The sequence below is a fragment of the Canis lupus genome, chromosome 12, assembly GCF_003254725.2.
Source record: "Canis lupus dingo isolate Sandy chromosome 12, ASM325472v2, whole genome shotgun sequence".
NCBI lineage: Eukaryota > Metazoa > Chordata > Mammalia > Carnivora > Canidae > Canis > Canis lupus.
The window spans coordinates 24,102,018-24,119,314 of record NC_064254.1 but is presented as its reverse complement, the minus strand read 5'-3'; the positions used below and the strand labels follow the sequence as shown (position 1 = coordinate 24,119,314).

Here is a 17,297-nt window from a genome sequence, read left to right as displayed (position 1 = left end):
GGGTTTAGGTTCAGAATCCGTGGGGGTGATAGATTGGCCTGTTGCCTTCTTGCCTTAGAATCCCAGTGGGACACTGAAGAATTATTTGAGGTAATCCTGTTAGCCATACCCTCATTTCCTCTCTATAAACTGCTCCCCAGTGGATTGACTTTAGGGCCCAAAGGTCTTTTTTATTCCTCTTTTCCTTTTCTCCTACATATTCTTCTTACAGAAAGGGAATCAGTAAAAACACACCAGACTTCTGAAAGGCTGGCAATGTTTATTCCTCATTTGTAATTTCACTTAGCTTCACAGTGGGAGGGCATCTTCCATATCCTCCTATTGGCTTACTGGTAGAAGTGGATGAGATGAGAATACAAATTAGAGTAACTGGCTATGTCCAGTGTATGATTTCCTTGTGCACTATGATCTGTTGCAGATCTGCCAGCAGGTTCCCCTTGGCTATGAGGCTGTGTTTACTTTTCTCTACCTATAATTTTAACTATTCACTAATTACTCCCCGTAATTTAGGAAGTTATAGTTTATGCAGCTGCAAAATAGCATATATTCAGTGCTTAGGGGATGATTTTGGCATGGTCAGTTTTTAAAAGTTTATGACTGAGAAAAGTAAACATTGTGGAGTTTTTAAATGATTGCTTACGCTACTATTACATCCATATGTATAAACATTTTTTCCTTACAATATCTTGATAGAATTTTTTTGGGGGGAGAAAAACTGTATTAAAAACATAATATAGCCTTATTTTATATTCACCAGTGCTAAAATGACATTTCTTTAAAGCAAATAGATAGCTTAATTAAAACTTATATTTGCTGGTGAGGAGATGCCTATGGAATTTTTCTAAATGTATTTAAATTTTAGTGTTCTAGTATTTTGGCTGTAGGACTTATTAGCCTGTCCTTAAAACTGATTGTTTTGGCAAGGGTGTTTTCCTTTTGATTCATCAGTCTTCAGAACACGCACGTACACACATACGTACGTTTATTTATTTATTTATTTATTTATTTATTTATTTATTTATTTATTTATTTTAGATTTTATTTATTCTTGAGAGACACACAGAGAGAGGCAGACACAGGCAAAGGGAGAAGCAGGCTCCCTGCGAGGAGCCCAAAGTGGGACTTGATCCCGGTACCCTGGCATCACTCCCCGAGCTGAAGGCAGATGCTCAACCGCTGAGCCACCCAGGTGTCCCCAGAATACTTTCAGTAATAAAGTCCAGTTGATGCATTCATACCTGTTCCCTCTGCAAGTCTCACACACCGGGTAGACTGGATTGTGTACCCTGCAAATTGGATATTTAGGTAAACTATTGGTGTTGGTAATGTTTATGTATTCTTTAGCATAATTTTAATTATAGTATTAAAAAACATGAGCTGGTTATTATCAACAATGTGACTTCGGTTAGGTAAATTTTACTCAGAGAATTGTTCTAAAACATAAAATTGGTGACAGTCTTTTTATTAATTACAGTATTTTTTAAAAGTCTATTTTACCTATGGAACTTTATAAACCAGAGAGTCTTATATCATTATTTAGTTTTTGTTGTCACTGATCACATGTTATTCTGTCTTACTATTTAGAAATCAACATGATAGTAGTATAAGAAATGGCCACCTAAGATTTAAGTACCTATGATTTAGCTTTTCCCTTATTCTGGGGAAAACACAAAAGAAAGAAGCCCTTTCTTTTCTGAAGTACTTTAACAGTTACCAAATATTAGAAAATTCCTTTAAATTGTTTACATAATCCCAGAATTATAACTTGAATCATGACTGAGAGGCTTTATTTAAGAGGAATGATTTAAGGGGATGAACAATTTTTAGGAGAACACATTGGAGTCTGAAGAAGTCTATATAATGGGCTTTCCTTGCCTTAGATCCATCCAACTGACAACTTATAGTGGAGATAAATTCCTCTGTACTGGTTAGCCATACTGTAAATTTATTCCTTAATATTATATAATAGGATATTTGGTCTGAATTTTAATTTGTTGATGCATGAATGCGTTTGGAGAGGAAGAGGCCCTGGATTTCCAGTATTGTACCTCACCCTATTTGGTAGGTAGTTACCTGCTTGGTTACCACACAGGAGACACCCAACTGACTATTAGATTTTTATCTCTGTTCCATCTTGTCTTTGGAAAGCTTCATTTACTCATAGAATAGATATCCTTTGCTTACATTCTAAACTCAATGATTTCATGGTTCCACTGAATCAATCACACTATTCTTTATTTTCTGATTTGGTGGTTGGAGGAAAACGTGTATCCCCAAGCTGAGAACAGAGTGATAGCTTTTAGAGAGTAGAGAAAAAGCTCTAATTTGCTGTGTTCCTGACCATTGCTTACTTTGGAGTGATTTCACATCTGTGGGCACAGAAGTGATGGGTCAATATATGCAACATTGATTTCATAAAGGGCTATTGAAAAATACATCTTCTGAAAGTATAAGGCATCATTTTGGTTCTTAAAATCTGCAAATACTGCATATTTTTTGAAGACCTTAGGTTTATAAGCGTGATTCTTAAAGTTTAGCTGCATCAGACTCACTTATAGGGCTTGTTAAAATAGATTATGGGCCTTACCTCAAGAGCTTCTGATTCACTAGATCAGAGATGAGGCCTGAAAATTTCTATTTCTATCAATTTCCAGGAATTTGCATTTCTAACAAAATGCTGATGTTGCTAAGCTGAGACCACAGTTTGAGAACTCCTGTCATAGATAAATGGATAAATATTACAAGTAGCCATCGGTTTCATTTGATACAACCAACAAATATTTTAATATGGTTTAGAAAATAATAGCCATATTTTATTGAACTCTTATGCTAGGTCCTTTACAATATTAATACTAATATTAATAACAGCTGCTAATAGTACTTGAGAGGTAACCATGTGCTAGAATCTGTCACTCTCATGGCTTAGTTTATTTTTTAAATTTATTTAAAATTTATTTTTTATTTTTTTAAAGTTTTTTTTTTTTTTTTTTTTTAATTCATTTGAGGCCATGCACAGGCAGCGGGGGTAGGTCAGAGGGAGAAGCAGACTCCCTGCTCAGCAGGAAGCCCAGTGTGGGACTCGTGGGGCTTGATGCGGGGCTTGATTCCAGGACCCCAGGATTAAGACCTGAGCTAGGAGTATCTGGGTGACTTGATGGGTGAGCATCTGCCTTTGGCTCTGGTTGTGACCCTTAGGTTCTGTGATCGAGTCCTGCATCGGGCTCCCCATAGGGCTCCTGCTTCTCCCTCTGTCTATGTTTCTGCCTCTCTGTGTCTCTAATGAATAAATAAAATCTTTAAAAAAAAAAAGAACTGAGCCGAAGGCAGACACTTAACCAGCTAAGCCACCCAGGTGCCCCACATGTCTTAGTTTATTTAATTTTCACAATTCTCTTTATGGACCGGTTCTGACTATTTTATCCCAGTGTTACAGGTGATAAAATTTGATGGACACAGATGTTCCATAATTTCCCAATGTTATATACCTAGTAATTTTTAGGACCATGTGGAAAATAAGGCTGAGAGATTATGTAATTTTCCATAGGTTGGAAAAGGAATCTAAGGAGGAAGTGAAAAAAGCATCCCAGTTTGCCTCACTCAGATCTTTTGCTGTCTCAACTACACATAATTCTTAAAGGTGAATTTAGAGTTGAGTGATTAAAGCTGAAGGGGAAGAAGCTGAGCTTGACATTTGAACGTAGGTCTGATTTCTCTACAAATATGACTTGACATTTAAGTTATTTCTGTTATGGTATAAGAGATAACAGCATATGTAGTAGAGGAAGGGTTGAAAGCTTTTTGGGGAAATGTCTAGTTAAAGGCCTGTTGTGTAGAATTTAGAAGCAAATCAGGATTTAAAAATATGAAGAGGGATCCCTGGGTGGCGCAGCAGTTTGGCGCCTGCCTTTGGCCCAGGGCACGATCCTGGAGACCCGGGATCGAATCCCACGTCAGGCTCCCGGTGCATGGAGCCTGCTTCTCCCTCTGCCTGTGTCTCTGCCTCTCTCTCTCTCTCTGTAACTATCATAAATAAATAAAATTAAAAAAATAAATAAATAAAAATATGAAGAAATAGTTGATTTCAAGATAGTAAGGGATACATGGAAGAGTATGAAATGGTTCCATGTAGATGAATAGTAGCTTGGTATTGAGAGATTTTGAATGTCTTCTCATCATGAAGAATAATGATACCTTGGTGATAAATTCCTCATCAAGAAAAAAAAGTCCAGGATAACACTGTTTACTTTCAACAATGCTGTATTAAATTTTAGTATAATCAGAGCTGTATCTGAAATACGGTTTAGAAGCTACTCTGTTTTCATACAGCTGTATTGTTGTTGTTGTTCTTTTAAGTAAGCTCTATATCCAATGTGAGGCTTGGACTCAAGACCCTAAAGTCAAGAGTCACATGCTCTACCAACTGAGCCAGCCAGGCACCTCTATGCAGCTATTTTGTTGGAGATACTAAGTACATATATGTAAAACAATTAAACATTTAAACCATTAACATTAGGACAGTCTGGGATAAAGTGCCAAGAGTGCCAAACAATAAGGATTTTAAGAGATCCTATTTGGGAGCCTTTGGGGGTGCTCTGAATAGACAGGGACTGTGCCAGGGTAGGGAAGTTGTCTTAAGCTTGGTACAGAGGAAGAGGGGATGGTGCAGGGGAGAGAGAGACAGTGAATCTGATGTGCTGGATTGATAGTTTGCTGGAAGGGGGAGATCAGGTTGGATAGAAAATGGATAGAAAATGAAGCCAGGTAAGAAACAGATGTGATTGGTTAGCCAACGATGTTTTAAAAGCTTTTGAGGACAAGAGTGACATAATATAACTGGCATTTTAGGAAGAGTTTTGCATTTTATACCAGGCATTAAGGAACTAAATGTGTCTATATTATGAATTCTATGACATGACTGTGTCTTCACGTGATAGCCCCATGTTGTAATGAGCCAACAAAGAGATGATGACTGGCTTACCCAGGGGACTCTTAATTTAATAAATCTGCTTTGTAGCATACAGTTGGATGAAGTCAAAGAAGGCCCACTGTTCAATCTACAGATGGGAGGAATAATACCAGTGAAATAGATCAAGAAAGCTGGACCTCTAGTCTCATCAAAAAGACAAAATTTGACAGTGAGAGATGTAAAGGTCTGTATTTCAAGGATTGAAATGTCTACCTGTAGGATTCGGAAAGTCTGGTATAGAAGAAATTCATGTGATAAGACCTAGGGGTTTGTTGACCTCAGCTTTGTAACAGTGGTGCACCTGAAGGTCTTGGGCAGCCTTAATAGAGCTCTTAGAGTACATAGTATATAGCTCTTTTCTACTGTTTGCTGGTTAGGTCGTATCCTGGGTACTTTGTTTAGTTCACAGCAGTTCATTTCAAGGGACAAAGGGAAAGTGTCTAGAAGAAGGAGGCAATCATGATGGTGAGGGCCTGGAAACCATTTCCTGGATGAGGAATGATAAAACAAGTAGGAAAGTTGGCTTTGAGAGGAGAGGATTAAGGAGAAATGTGATGGGTGTTTTCAGATATTGGTAGGACAGTCATATTATAAAGAGTGCAGTTTTGGGTTTATTTAATCTAAAGAGCGGATTGCTGGATAATTTCAGGTTTGAAGATTTAAACTAGGTCTAAAAGCCTTAATGCCTAGTACATAAACACTAAAGTGTTTTGATCTAAAGGTGTATAACTATAGTTTCCTATGACTGCTATAACAAATTACACAAACTTGGTGATTTGTACCAATGTAATCTGTTTTCTCACAGTTCTGGAGGTTAGAAGCCTGAAATCTGTTTTGTTGGGTGAAATCAAGGCACTAACAAAGCTGTGCTCCCTCCAGAGGCTGTAGGAGAGAATCTGTTTCTTGTTTCTTTCAGCTTCTCCTGGTTGCTGGCATTCCCTGTCTTGTGGTCATACCATTTAGTCTGTGTCAGTGGTTACGTGGCCTCCTCCTGTTCTGTGTATGTTTCCCTTTGCCTCTCATTCATTCATTCATTCATTCTTCAAGATTTTATTTTTAAGCAATCTCTACACCCAATATAGGGCTCAAACTCACAACCCTGAAATCAAGAGTCACATGCTCTACTGACTGAGTCAGCCAGGCGCACCCCTCTGCCTCTCTTTTATAAGGACAATTGTAGTTAGATTTAGGGCCCACTGGGATAATCCAGGATCATCTCCTTATCACAAAATTCTTAACACATTTGCAAAGGCTCATCTCCATTTAAGACAACATTCACAGTTTCCAGGGATTAGGACCAGGTATTTAGGGGCCACCATTCAGCCTAATGCATATATGGACAACTCTGACTCTCTGGTATGCAGTCATCCATGGCTTCATGGAACAGCCACTCCTCAACCATTAATAAATGTCCACCAGAATCTCATGGGGATTTAGTTAGAGTCTATCAGAGATAGATTAGAAATGATTAGTGGTTTGGTTGGAGGGTGAACTAGATGGTGTCTAAGATACTTCCTAAGACCAAGATTATGTATTCAAATGACTTAGGTAACAGATTGTGTGAAGTACCATTTGATAGGGATAGACCAGAGAGTTATGTTTATATTTTTAAACTGTTTGGAAATAATTTTAAGCTTTTAAAAGTTACACAAATAAAAATAGGACAAAGAACACTGTATGCTCTTTACCCAGACTAACCTCCTACTAACATTTGCTCTCTGTGCTATATCATGCCTCCCATACTGTGTGTGTGTATATATGTATGTATGTATGTAAATGTATATCTGTACTTTTAAAATCTGAACCATTTGAGGGTAAGTTCTATATATATCATGGCCTTTTACCCCTAAATCCTGTAGTATGTATTGTCTAAGAATAGGAATATTCTCTTTCATAGTTATTAACTTCATAAATTTATATTGGAATGATACTGTAATCTATTGTTTGTATTCCAGTTTTGTTGGTTGATCTTTTATACTATTTTCTCTCCAGGGCAGGATCCAGTTTGTGTTTAGGTATTGCATTTAGTCGTCATGTTTCTTTAATCTGCTCTGAGAATAGTTTTACAGCCATTTTATAGACTTTAATGACATTAAGATTTTTGAGAATACAAAACAGGGGTTTGTTGGATAGAATGGAAGATAAATTAATAGCAAAATGCCTTTTGAGCTTAAAGTTATTTTCTGATAAGAAGAAAAACTTGTTTCCTCCCATGAAAGTCATTTAAGCAATTACATATGATTTTACTGTTTGTTGAGAATATAGTGAACTACCTTTTCAAATTAAGAACACCAAAATTTCACTGTAATTTTATCAGGTGATTTTAATTTTGATTTTAATTCTATCTTGTGATCAATTGTAATTTTTCTTCTTTTTTATTTCTTTATTCATTATTATCATTATTCCATCTCTATCACTACCTTTTATTGAATACTTACCATGTGCTGGATCCTGGACTGTATATATAACATATATGATATGATTTAATCCTTGTTTTTACCATTGAGGAAATGGAGACTTAGGGAGCTAAGTTTTCTGCCCAGCATGAAGTAGCTAGAATGTGTCAGAACTGAGTTTTTTAGCCCAGAGTCCTTCTCTGCAGAAAAATGATATACCACCGCATTATGCCACAAGAGAAAGACAAAGAATTAAGGAATGATTAACAAGAAATGGAAGACTGAGAAATAGGGCAAAAAAAGCAATATGTTGAGTTACATTTCCACTGTACTTGGCTCTGATTTCTCTCAGCCATTTCCTTACACATACTTTAAGTCTTTGCTGTTATGCCTTGGCCTCTTTATATGACCATAAATTTTTATTTGCATTCTTCTCTAATCAATATACCTTACAAGAATTTAGAGATATAGATAAACGCATACAAAGAAGCCAAGCAGCATTCCTGAAGGTGGTGGTTTTAGCTAGAGGAAGGGCATCGATTAAGGCATTTTTGAAGAAGAATTGCACCCTGATCAGTGGTGTTAACATTTTAAACCATATTGTATAGGCCTTGACATCAGAAGAAGTATATGCATTCTGTGGTAGGTAGATTAAAAGCATCGAAGACTGGGTTTGTTATTTGATACTTAGACTCTAAGCTGCATGAGCACAGAGCTGTGTCTGTCTTATTAAATAGTGCATCCCTCGAACCTAGCTTGTCTAATACACCACTGTTTTCCTCAGACCATACTGAGGAGTTTGTTGTTTAATGAATGAATGTAAAGCAAAATTAAACCCTTCCCCACCATCCCACCCCTGTTTATAATATAAATTTGTAACTACTATGGTGGGGGAAGTGAAAGGATTGCTTTGGTAAGAATGAGATAAAAGTTACCTGGAAGAAAAGTAAATTTATAATGACTTCCTTCCTCTTAGCTTCCTTTTAAGGCTTAAAAAGATCTATTTCATTATAGGTATAAAAATTGAGGTCCCACTCAGGTCATGATTAGAAGGGCCAGACTTTCCATGTTCTGACCCCTTTTCATGTTATTTCTCCTGTGTAATTCAGTTTTTCTATTTGTGGCTAGGTAGGAAGTTTATTCATATTCAGAGATGAGATTAATTTATTGCTAGTTATCTTTGCTCTACTTCTCTATTATTTTCATTAGTTCGGAATTTAGAAGAATATTGGCTAGAGCTAGATATGTTGGAAATTCTCTAATAAAATTAGTACATTTTCTGGTCTTATTGCATGTAGGGGAGGAAAAAAAAAGCCTTTTCTTTCTATCCTTCTAGATTCTTCATTGGACTGTATAACAAAAAACAGATTAACAAGAGAAAAGCATGCAATTGTATTTAAGAAAAGTTTTGGGACACAGAAGCCTTCATAAGGAAATGAAGACCAGAAGAAATGGTTAAACCTGAGTGTTTTTATATGAGATTTGGTGAAAAGTGGAAAGTCATAGAGTAATGTGATAGAACAAGAGGGTATGAGCTAAGGAGTAATAAACTGAAGGGAAATTTAGCAAGGCTTATTCAATTTTTTTCAGTGTCCCTTTGTCTTTAGAGATAAGGATGTTCTTTTCCTCCAGGTACAGGGAAGTCACCTCTCACATGAAGGTCTTATGACCTCCTTCAGAGGAGAAGAAGGTATGGAGAGTCAGAGAGCCTTCCAGCACTTGCTGTTTTTCAAATCCCTTCAGGTTAAAATATTCAGTATACCAAGATGTCATATTTTGGCCTGTATGTCCTGAACCCATCAAGCAGATGGAGTTAGGTTTCTCTATAGGCCTGAGATATTCCTTTCCATAGAATCAATAGGAAAACCCTGTTTTCAGGCCCTAATTAGGGTTTGCTGTAACTGCAAGTCTGAGGGAGAATTCAGAATCTTACTTTAAAAGGGCTGACAGAGCAAGATATAAGTGGCAAAAGAGATAGAAGCCAGTAATCAGGGAGGGATGAGAATTTGAGAGACCTTGATAATGAAAGTGGTTGGGACATCAAAGGTAGCAGTGGGTCAAGGTGGACTTGCCTAGGGGTTTGGAACTATTCCATAAATTAGAGTCATTTGATCTTGGTATAATATAAAAGAAATTTCTGTTTTGTGAAAATGGGAAACAGGGATGATTTCAGAGGGAAATTGTTAGAGCTGGGAAAACTATTGCATACTTCTAAAAATGCTGCAGTAAATGCCTGATGGCACTGAACTGTTCATTTACAATGCTAATATATTCTGACGCTGATGTTTGCTTCAAGAATTTCTTATCAAAATTGTTCGGGTACTCTTCTTTGTCCTTTAATAAAACTCTCTCATGGAAATACACTACTGGTTTTCCACTAAAATTTAGGGAGACCACAGCATTCATTGTAAGATCAGTTTTGGATGCTGTATCTGTAGAGTCCTTAACATATGAATGGGGACTTTTAGAAGTCATTTTTAGAGATCTGCATTTTCCTGTATAGCTGAAATATGTTGTAATGCTGGTCTTGTTCTCATGCTAGCCCACTAGATCTTTTTTTTTTTTTTAAAGATTTTATTTGTTTATTCATGAGAGACAGAGAGAGAGAGAGAGAGAGAGAGAGAGAGAGAGAGAGAGGCAGAGAGGCAAAGACACAGGCAGAGAGAGAAGCAGGCCCCATGCAGGGAGCCCAACGACTGCGGGATCACGCCCTGGGCTGAAGGCGCTGCTAAACCGCTGGGCCACCCGGGCTGCCCTAGCCCACTAGATCTTATGTACCGAATACTCTATTTTATACTTGTTAAGAGCTCAAGTCCTGATATCAAGGAAACAGTATACTAGAGAAGAAAGAGTTTAATAGGCTTAAGTTTAAACCTCACTCTAAATCTTTTTTCATCCCTTAGAATTACCGTCTTTTTTATTCAAGGGCCCAGTGCATGTATGTATCCTCCTAAGGCACTGTCTTCCAGAGTTTTCATGTTCCATCTTGGACTCCAAGGTCAGTAGGTCTTAGCTAGGGTGAGGGGGAAGGACTGATAGGAACTTGATTCACTGCCACCATAGATAATAGAGTATTCTGGCCATACTGCTGGAAGAGAGATCTCTGGTGGAATTTCAGACACATTCAAGAAAAAAAGTCAGTTGTGGGTAGGAAAGCCAAGGTGGAAACAAGTTGGTCATGCCTGGAGTCTGCCTTGGTGTGTGTAGCTTTTCTTAACCTATTCCTACTTTTTGAGCTATATTTCACCATTGTCCCTTAGAGCCCAGGGTATAGTGTGGCGATTGAGAGCACAGGGTTTGGGCTGAGCTGCTTGGACTCCCATCTACCCTTGACTATTTACTAGAGATGTGACCTTGACTTTCTCTAATTCTTTGTTGGCCTTATCTGTAAAATAGAGAATAGTGCCCTTTTTATAACTAGACCATTAAGATAATCAAAAAACTTCTCATTTGGCCTGTCTTCCATAGCAGTGACAGATGTGGTCCTGATGTTTGCATTTTTATGGGATTGAATCCTAATGTTGCCTACATATTGCAGACACTGTCCAAAGAGTACAGCTGTAGTGGTTCCATAGTAATGTTATAGTAATGGATGCCAATTAAATGGTGAATTCTAAATAAAGGAATGTGTTTTCCATGGTCTAGCCAGGGCCCACACTAACACCTTTTTTTTTTTTTTCCTCCAAGGGCATGACAGTTTGAGGTGAGATGCTGCAAGTGTTTGGCAGCTAACTGTATGATTTGTGAGCCATCACGTCACCGATTGAGTTTGCCTAGATAAAGTACTTTACTTCTACTGAGCAACAGCCCATTAGAGCCATAAACACAACACAGCTTGTGTTTGCTTGAGCAAAGAATTTGGCACTTAAGTCTTCCGTAAGGGCATTAGCAGCTTTCTGGTAGTTCTTGAACAAAAAAAGCCTCAGGACATTAAAATCTCCAGAAAGCAGTACTACTTACAGAATTCTTGGAGAACAGTATATAAATCTCATTTCTTAGATGTACTTAGAGTTATACCAGAAAGATATAGTTGCCCTGACGAGTTCTAAAAGTAGAATTGTGCTGAATTCATAAATTTTGGTCGTATCCTTTTATTTCACAATTTGTTACTATTTTCTTAATCTTAAAAAAAAAATAAAACTGCCAGTTATTTTGCCAGCAAAAATGGGTTTATTGAGGAAGACTTGAAGTATGGTGTAAGTAAGCTACATAAAAAAGCCATAGGAAAAGCCATGGGCAAGTCCAGAGAGCAAAGGAGAGGGACACTATTTTATACTGGAAAGGAGGGTTTTATACTAGAAAGGAGAGAGTTGGCTGTGCTATCACAAACACAAAGTCCCTTGGAGTAAACTGAAAGTTCAGAGTATGGTGGCTTTTCATTGGCTGAATTGTGACAGTTTCTCATTGGCTGGGCTGTTGCTTGTTGCTGGGGGAAGAGGAAACCTTTCCTTCCTCAGGCAGGGTTAGTAAAGCAGTAGCTAAACTAGTATTGACTTGTGAAATGTGATTTTTCCTATCGGGTCTGCAGTTGATGCTGAGTATTATGGTAGTGTGTGAAAGCGCCCCTTTCTGGTCTCTCAATTTCATATTAGTGAGGTTTCCTTATATTAATTTTCACAATCCTATATGTTTTAAACATTTGAGTTTTATTTTGTATAAACTTAAACTTAAGAAACCATGTTTGCAGACACTTTGATTTTACTGATGTTAAGGAAGAAAATTCAACTGATTAAATTTGAGGATCTCATTGGCTTTATTAAGCAGTTCATGAATTGGCAGCATCCTGTGTAGCAAGTAGAGGGGAGTTCTGAGGTGATGTATACAATGGAAAGTTTTTATAGGAAGAAGAGTGGGAAAAGGAAGTTATTAGCAAAAGAAAAGATTGTTGCAGGCAAGGTCACTTTCCCTTAGGGGGAACATTGGGGTCTTATTATAAGGTAGATTACCCCCATCTACTTTTGGGGGATAGAGAGGGCCTTGTGATGGATTACCTTATTGGTGCTAACCAAAAAATGCCTGACCAGTTAAGATTTCATTGCAGGGTGAGGGTACAGAGTTGAAACTGCAATTAAAAATTGAAGCTTAATGGCCAACATGCACATGAGAAAATGCTCTGCATCACTTGCCATCAGGGAAATAAAAATCAAAACCACAATGAGATACGACCTCACACCAGTGAGAATGGGGAACATTAACAAGGCAGGAAACCACAAATGTTGGAGAGGATGCGGAGAAAAGGGAACCCTCTTACACTGTTGGTGGGAATGTGAACTGGTGCAGCTACTCTGGAAAACTGTGTGGAGGTTCCTCAAAGAGTTAAAAATAGACCTGCCCTACGACCCAGCAATTGCACTGCTGGGGATTTACCCCAAAGATACAGATGCAGTGAAATGCCGGGACACCTGCACCCCGATGTTTATAGCAGCAATGTCCACAATAGCCAAACTGTGGAAGGAGCCTCAGTGTCCATCGAAAGATGAATGGATAAAGAAGATGTGGTTTATGTATACAATGGAATATTACTCAGCCATTAGAACTGACAAATACCCACCATTTGCTTCAACGTGGATGGAACTGGAGGGTATTATGCTGAGTGAAATAAGTCAATCGGAGAAGGACAAACATTATATGGTCTCATTCATTTGGGGAATATAAATAATAGTGAAAGGGAATAGAAGGGAAGGGAGAAGAAATGGGTAGGAAATATCAGAAAGGGAGACAGAACGTGAAGACTCCTAACTCTGGGAAATGAACTAGGGGTGGTGGAAGGGGAGGAGGGTGGGGGGTGGGGGTGAATGGGTGACAGGCACTGAGGGGGGCACTTGACGGGATGAGCACTGGGTGTTATTCTGTATGTTGGCAAATTGAACACCAATAAAAAATAAATTTATTATTAAAAAAAGAAAAAAAAATTGAAGCTTCAGGGGTCCTTGGGTGGCTCAGTGGTTTGGCGCCTGCCTTCGGCCCAGGGCGTGATCCTGGGGTCCCGGGACTGAGTCCCACTTTGGGCTCCCTGCATGGAGCCTGCTTCTCCCTCTGCCTGTGTCTCTGCTTCTCTCTCTCTCTCTCATGAATAAATAAATAAAAAATCTTAAAAAAAAATTGAAGCTTCAGTTATGTGATTTGGCCTGGCATAAGTGACTCCATCTTGGGCCTGTGGTTTTCCTTTTAAAACTGAGCATTGTATTTAGTAAAGCAATTTAAAAAAATTATTTACTTATTTGTGAGTGAGACAGAGCACAAGTTTGGAGAAACAGACTTCCTACTGCGCAGGGAGCCTGAAACTGCAATTAAAAATTAAAGCTTCTGTTATGTGACTTGGCCTGGCATAAGTGATTCATTCCATCTTGGGCCTGTGGTTTTCCTTTTAAAACTGAGTATTGTATTTAGTAGAGCAATTTTTTAAAAAAAGAATTTATCTAGGGCAGCCCCGGTGGCGCAGTGGTTTAGTGCCGCCTGCAGCCTGGGGTGTGATCCTGGAGACCTGGGATTGAGTCCCGCATCGGGCTTCCTGCATGGGGCCTGCTTCTCCCTCTGCCTGTGTCTTTGCCTCTCTCTCGCTCTCTCTGAATGAATAAATAAATAAATCTTAAAAAAAAAAAAAGAATTTATCTACTTATTAGTGAGAGAGAGAGAGAGTGAGTGAGAGAGAGCACAAGTTTGGAGAAGCAGACTTCCCACTGTGCAGGGAGCCCAACGTGGGGCTTGATTCCAGGACCCCAAGATCACAAGGTGAGCGAAGGCAAACACTTTTAACTGACTGAGCTACTCAGGCACCTCTAATAGAGCAATTTTAATGTTTAATCCATGTTATTAAATTCCCAACTTTTGTCTTGTAAACCTAATTTCTGGTTAGTACTTTTCTTAGTGGATTTTAAAAATTAGTTGTCCTGATTTGACAAGATCAACTAAAAAACATACCTTTTTGCAGAGGAGCAGCATATTTCACATCCCCCCAGGAAAACCAGTGTGATGGTATTGTGAGATGTCCTAGTTGGAAAAAAAAGTTTCCATTTCTAGTAGAGTTTGGAAGCAGCACTCTCTGGTTGAAGAGATTTATAGTATATATTAGCATATTAAAGACAGAACTTCTGTGGTAAAGAACCCTTTTAATTCAGTGTTTCACAGATTCACTTGGTCATGGATTCTTTTTATCAGAGTATCTATTAACATCCCTTTGGGAAATCCTGCAGGAGAGTTTTAAAGTGACTGCTTTAAAGCAAATGTAATTAATTTTGTATTAATTAGAATCCCTGATTTGGACAGGATCTAGTTAATTTGCTTGTCATTGCAAGAATATTTTCTCACAGCCTTTCTTTTGGGTCACTGATTTTCTAATTTATAGACAATTTATACTTTTGGTCCACTTGAATTATAACTGTGCTGTTTCTTTCATTGTCTAAAATTTGCTCACTGTAACTCCCACCTACTTGTTTTGGCCCAGCCACCCCCAGAATGACAAAAACTGTATATGGCAGTTCTGAAATATCTGAAGAAACTCTTGTCTCTTTTTAAAAAAACTTTTCTTGTCAAATACTTCTATTCCCTTTATTTCGTTTTTATGTGATGCCATTTTTTTATGTCATACATTTCTTTTTCTAGCATATTTTCTTTTAGTTTTTCCATTTGAACATTTTAAGACTCTTGAATTGAAGGCAGAAAATGAGTTGAATTAATTCTCCCAGGTAATCAGTTACACAGTAAGAGCATGGGCTACTGTTATCCACAGAGCTCAACTTTGTTTTTATTGCCTACCCCCCTTTCACCTCCCCTTACATATTGAGCTGTTTGCCTATTTACTTACCTTTCCTTTTTTTTCTTCTCCATTGTAAGATGGCTTCTTTAGTCTTAACTGTTTTTCCAGTTTTTCTACAAAGACACATATTGCTTTTATTAGAAAAGACGAAGATAATGTTATTTTGTAAAAACTGTTTATTCCACTCTTAATTTGCTATAAAAAGAGAGGGCAGCTGTATAATTCATCTCCTTTCCAAGAGTAAAGGACTGATAATGATTAATGGACTGCTAGTCCTAAAGACATTTGCATCTCAACCAGGAACTCCGGGTGGGGAAGGGCATAGAGATCTGCAAACTCTGCTGCCTGGGTCAGATCTGGCCACAGTGTCTTTTTTGGTACAGCTAATGAAGTAAGAATTCTTTTTACATCTTTAAAGAATTGAAAACAAATAAAAAGAAGAATAATATTTTAGGACACATGAAAATTATATGAAATTCAGAATTTGGTATTTGTAAATAAAATTGTTTTGAATCCAGCTGCTCTATTCACTTATGTGTTGTCACATCAAAGACCCTAGAAACCAAAAAAATATTTACTGTCTGTTTTTTGTAGAAAAAGTTTCTTGATTCTCTGTAATGCTAAGGTTTTATATATATTTTTTGGGTAAAGTTTTGTATATATTCATTTTAGTGGTGTGATATGTATAGTCTCTAAATGGGGTATCTCTTGATTGGATGGGGGCCCCCAGGTAGTGGTCCAAAATCTGGTAGAAGCAGATGTAGAAGGTAAAAGAATTCACCTGTGGCAGAACAAAGGAGGTCAAAGTCTATTGATACCTTGTGGGAATGTTGGCCTGGACAGTAGAGGAGAGGCTTGTCTGCAAGGAGGTAGTGGGTGAGGGCTGTTTTTAAAGGGGGAAGATGAGGAAGTATGGCCTGTTTGCCTGAAAGTGACCTCTTACAGTATGGTCACTTGTGCATCCCGTGAACCCATTTATGAGGGTAGTTTCCTTTCCTATATCTAAGGCCAGCTGTGGTTCTATCAATGTAATTTTATACCACAGCTGCTTTTCTGAATGAGCTTCTCGCTTTGATTTACCAAAATGTTTTCGAATAGGCCAGCTCAGTATATTACTTTACTAGGGCAAAATTTTATTTCTGTGATAATTCCCTTTGAGTCAAGATAGTAGTGAAAGATAAACCCAATGCAAATGCCACTTCAAGTAAAAATTCAGGGAGTAATACTGATATAAAGTAGATGATGGGGCACCTGGCTGGCTCAGTAGGTAGAGCACACAACTCTAAGTCTCAAGGTTGTGAGTTTAAGCCCCTTGTTGGGCATGGAGTCTACTTAAAAAAAAAAAAAGAAGAATAAAAAATAAAGTGAATGAAATGTTTCTTCTATCACTCAGACGTTCCCAAACTAGATTACTAGGTAATCCTTTATGACTATTCCTTTGCTTTTTGCTCTCTTAATATATACTTCCTTTTTGGTTTGTTTGTTTGTTTATTTATTTATTTGTTTCCTTCCTTTTTGGTTTAGATTAAAGGTTTTATAGTCCTTGGCATTGCCACTTTCCCACCTTTATTAATATTATCAATCCTTTTGTTTAATTATCAATTGATTATATTTAGAACTGTTTTTCAGTAAGTACAAATCGTGCATCTTTTTAAACTGTATCTCAGTTGTATGTATTGACATGTTAGAACCATCTAACATCCTGCCCTATATTCTGGGCATTATCATTAATTCTTGTAGAATCGTGATACGTATAAACATTTCTTATTGTCTAAACATTGCTGCCATTTGATAACTCAAAGGGAGTGTGATTAAAATATTTTTCAGAACAGATTTTCTTGACATAAAATTTATACACAAAATTGTTTTTGTTTTCCTTTTTTTTTTTTTTTTAATTTTTATTTATTTGTGATAGTCACAGAGAGAGAGAGAGAATGAGGCAGAGACACAGGCAGAGGGAGAAGCAGGCTCCATGCACCGGGAGCCCGATGTGGGATTCGATCCCTGGTCTCCAGGATCGCGCCCTGGGCCAAAGGCAGGCACCAAACCGCTGCGCCACCCAGGGATCCCTTGTTTTCCTTTTTAAAGATTTTATTTACTTATTCATGAGAGACAGAGAGAGGCAGAGACATAGGCAGAGGGAGAAGCAGGCTCCCTGTGGGGAGCCTGATGCGAGACT

At 37.9% G+C, this 17,297-nt stretch overlaps 1 protein-coding gene and 1 long non-coding RNA gene across 28 annotated transcripts in view; one reads left to right on the top strand and one right to left on the bottom strand.

Moving 5' to 3' along the window:
- The window catches only part of DST (dystonin), a 480,962-nt gene that overhangs the window by 228,876 nt on the left and 234,789 nt on the right, over positions 1-17,297 (top strand). The window lies entirely within an intron of this gene.
- On the bottom strand, positions 1,065-15,262 carry LOC118350496 (uncharacterized). The gene is made up of 3 exons (XR_004804410.2): positions 15,167-15,262; positions 14,284-14,352; positions 1,065-1,286 (listed from the first exon to the last, which is right to left on the bottom strand). It is a non-coding gene; the product is annotated as an uncharacterized LOC118350496 (long non-coding RNA).